Below are 4570 nucleotides of genomic sequence, written 5' to 3' on the forward strand. Positions count from 1 at the left end.
TGTTTCTGTTTGACAGTTAAACTTTAAATTTAAGGCTTGAAAAAGTTAATGCTAAATTTGACTTAGTTGATAGCAAGATTAACGGGAGTAAGACTAAATGTATGTCTAAGCTGGTGAGATGACCTCCTCTCTTGGGTTTTTAGTCAGTAGTGGGTATCTTTCTTTATCCCTTAAATGTAGTCCCCTTCCTTATTTTCTGTTGTAGTTTGTAGTGTTAAAAAAATGCAATAAAAATCCCCTCGGGGGGCTTAAAAAAAGAAAGAAGATAATCCATTTTGCCAAATGAACCCCTTCTCAAGGACTAAGGTTGCCAGCCTCCAGGTGGGGCCTGGGGATCCTCCACTTTTACAACTGATCTCCAGCTGACAGAGATCAGCTGCCCTGGAGAAAATGGCTGCTTTGAAGGGTGGACTCTATGGCATTGTACCACGCTGAAGCCTCTCCACTCCCCAAACCCCGCCCTCTCCTGGATCCACTCCCAAAGTTTCCAGGTGTTTTCTAACCCAGATCTGGCAGCCCTATCAAGTACACACTGTCAGTTCATAGTATTTTGGTACAAAACACATTGGGTACTTTCCCCGATCATTTTAACATGAAAGTAGTTTTAAGAAAAAAGGAACAAATGCCACATAAAGATGCCAAGGCCTGCCAGCTGACTTGCACAACAACAAAGAAATTAGCTCAAGTGGTCGGGTGTTAGGCTGAGCACCTGAAGTTCTTGTTAAGACAGCCTGGAATGCAAACTAAAAGATGGTTCTTGGCAGACTAGGGGATTTAGCCTGGTTAGATGGGTGCAGAGAACACTGATACTTGGTAGGGGCAAATGACGGCATCCGGCTGGTTTTGGCTGTGCCTGAGCGACACGGAAAGTGAGGGCAGAGTGAACAGGAGGGATAAACAACCTTTCTTTCCTTGGAGGCCATAAGAGGGCTGCTAAACCCCTGAAACTTCAGGTCAGATCCAGAGAGCTCATACTATAAAAGAATATCCCAATTCAGACGACCCATCTGTACACTGATGCAAGATATGGGGAGGGAAAACAGGCAGAAGCATGCTTATCCAACCCCCACCTCTGCACGATTGCGGAGTCGTCTGCACGGGGCAAAGGGCATCCACACAACTGACACCTCTGGATGATCAGCGATGCTGAGTTCCCCAGATTAATAATGCAACCTAAACAGAGTTATACACTTCTCAGTCCACTGAAGTGAATGGGTTTAGAAGGATATAGTAATTCCGCTTAGTGCTGCACTGTAAAATGACCGACAGTGTTAACATCCAGCAGTTCTGTATATTAATGGGCTCTGACATTTTAAACCATTTTGAAAAGATGTTTTCCTCTTTATATGAGCTTGTAAATGTTTCTTAAAAGTTTTCAGAATTACGATGTAATGTACTTACAAGCTGTTTAATTTGATTAATATTAAAAATATGCCAACTGTCTTGGTGTTTATTAGTCAGTCATCCCAGTTATTCTTAACTTTCCTTCTAAAATAATGGAAGGCAGGAAGAGATTTAGGGGTTTTTTAATGGCATAACAGGCTCGTATGCTGCCTGTACTCTTTTCCTTCTATTTTGCCTTCAAATGAAAGTGCAGCATTCAAGGAGGAGTGTGGCACACTGCTTCATTGGAGGGATTGTTTTCACTTTAAAATTATAGTCTGTGTTTAAAACTTGGGTAGTTTCTGATGCCACCAGGAATTTTAAGAAATTCCAAATCTTCTCTCTGTTTCTGCTGCTGGTAATGTGACCCAGGGTCTGGGCTTTCAAAGGTCTATGTGGCCTTGAGGAAGGATTGAACTGAATTCTGGGTTAAACTTAAACAAAATAGGATTTATTGATTAAGGAACAAAAATATATTGCTGGTTATCTGTAACTGTTTTGGGGAAAAGGAACTGGTAAATCAACTGGCAAGGTATCACACACAGTCTTGCTTTTGACAATAAGATCCCACTCTGACAGGAATCTCTCACATAGGCAGCCACACTGTCTTAGCACTTTGTACTATTGGTTCTCTTTCTTTTCTTTAGAGTCTCACAGACCCTTCTCATAGCTCCTTCACATTTAAACTCTTAAAGCCGCATATACTGAACTCTGAACTCTTCAAGTTTCCACACAGACTGTCAGCTCACTCACTGACTGACTGACTCTAAATATGACCTCTCCATAACTCAGATTCACTCAAACTGACTTCAAGACACACACAGATTCACTCCAAACAACTCCTCCCACACTCTCCGTCCTCCACCAGTCACAACACACTTGTCTCTCTCAATCACTGTACTCTACTAACACTGCACTCCAACCAAACATTTAAAGGAACACACACACAGTAAAACAAGGAATCATTACAAGGAGCTTAGAAAATCTCCAAGGGGGTCAGAACCTAAGTCCCCTCCCCATAACTATGGCCCTGAGCCAAGGCTGGTTCCAGGTTTTGGGGGCCCTGGGTAGAGAGAGTGCCCGGGCCCCCTTGCCTCCTCTGCCCACCACTAGCAGATTTAGGGTTGCCAGCTCTGGGCTGAGAAATACCTGGACATTTTGGGGGTGGAGCCCTGCATGGAGTTTGCGGAAGGGAGGGACCACAGCAGGATGCCATAGAGTGCACTTTCCAAAGCGGCCATTTTCTCCATGTGAACTGATCTCTGTGACCTGGAGATCAATTGTAATCCCAGGGGATCTCCAGCTACCACCTGAAGACTGGCAACCCTAGGGATCTCCCTTTCTACCCACCACCTGCCTCAGTGTGTTTCCTCTGCCTGCAAGCCCTCCTCATAATACATCTCCTTGATGGCACCAGACAACATGTGGTTTGGGGAAGCACCACAGCTGAGCTGACACTGCCTGAAACGCCACCACTCTCCACCACCTGCATACCCTTCCCCAATGATGCTGGGTGGTGCATGTGGCAGGGAGCGTGTGTGGTGGAGTCCCAGGCGATCAGAGGGAAAGGCACACTGACAGGAAGCAGGGCAGGCACATAAGGCTGCCAGTCCCCAGGTCCTGGCAGGGGTTCCCCCAGTTTTCAGGGTGCCTGGTCAGCGGGGAAACCTTGTCCCCAAACAGCAATGTTCCCAATGCAATGATGTCACCCAGAAGTTGCACAGCGACACTCTGGTTTGAGGGCAAAACTCTATGGTTTGAAGCCGATTTTACCATAGAGCTTTGCCAAAAAACCCTCCAGAGCGTTGCCACTGATGCGGTGACATCAACACCCCCCAAACCCCCCTGCTGGCACGATGAGGAGGCCTGGCAACCCTACAGGCACATGAACAAGAGGTCACTGGCAGTGGGGCCCACCAGAAGCCCTGGGCCTAGTCAGCTGCCTCACCTCAGGGCACGCTCATGCTGGCCCTGTCCTGAGCCTTAACGACCCGTTTATTATTCAGTACATGCAGGCTGTAATAAAAACTGCTCATTACGACATTCAGAAAACCAACAGAACAGATTAACACAGAGAGAGGGGAGGAAGGTATAAAACTGATATATGGATCTTTATCGTCACAGCTGCAGTTCTGTGTAAGACAAAAATTACATTATGGTAGGCCAAAGAACAATTTGTAACACACACACTCTCTCTCTCTCTTCAACACTGATAGCAACCTAGCTTAAGTACAGCATCAACACACAACCCCCTCCCAGTAACCAAGAATGGCTTTGCCGAAAAAAACTTATTCAGAACAGCCTCATTGCCCTTGTACCAGGAATGCAATTAGCGATAAGGAATCATTCCAGCATCCGGTTGCAGAGTTATGAGTAATAGCAGCATTTATTTCGAGTGAAAGGAAGTGGAGTAAGCTCTCCCGTGGGCTCCAAGTCTCTATTTATCCACAGCACATCAATACCCTTGGGCAACAACACACCCCCACACCCCATGCCTGTGTGCATCACACACTGCCTCATCCCGGGGGACAGCACCGTGGGCTATTTCGGAGTGCACGCTTTACATGCAAAAGGTATCAGGTCCAAGCCCTGACCTCTGCCTGAAGTCCTGGATAGCAAATGTCAAAGCAGAATAGGCAGCACTGGGTTAAGACGGACCAACGGCCTGAGATTCAGTGTAAGGTGGCTTTGTTATGTTTATATGTATTCAAGGCCATGAGAACATGGTTAGTTCCTCATGCTTGCCTCATGAGTTAACTGGTACCTCCACTCTTACATTTGTTTGTGGACAATACTATGCAGCTTAAAAGAAACTAGTATAGATTGGAGTGGCTCAAACTCTTTCTGGTGAGAGTGGGATGTCAAACACTAACATGGATCTCAAGTGGCAGAGCACCCGTTTTGCAGGCAGAATGTCCCAGGTTCAATCCCTGGTGTCTCAGTTTACATTGTAGGAAATGTGAAAGACCTCTATGTTATACCCTGCCAGGTTGAATAGACTGGGGTCCCCAGCCTTTTTGAGGTCACAGCCAACTTTGGAATTCTGACACAGGGTGGTACATGCAACCACAAAATGGCTTCCACACGAGGCAGGGCCAATCACAGCACAGTGGCCAGACGTAGTGGAGCCAACCACAAACGTCAGGGACTACCGTCACGCACTACTCTAACAGGACTCGTCATCATT

This window comes from Gekko japonicus, unplaced genomic scaffold (assembly GCF_001447785.1).
Source record: "Gekko japonicus isolate JY-2015 unplaced genomic scaffold, Gekko_japonicus_V1.1 scaffold1907, whole genome shotgun sequence".
NCBI lineage: Eukaryota > Metazoa > Chordata > Lepidosauria > Squamata > Gekkonidae > Gekko > Gekko japonicus.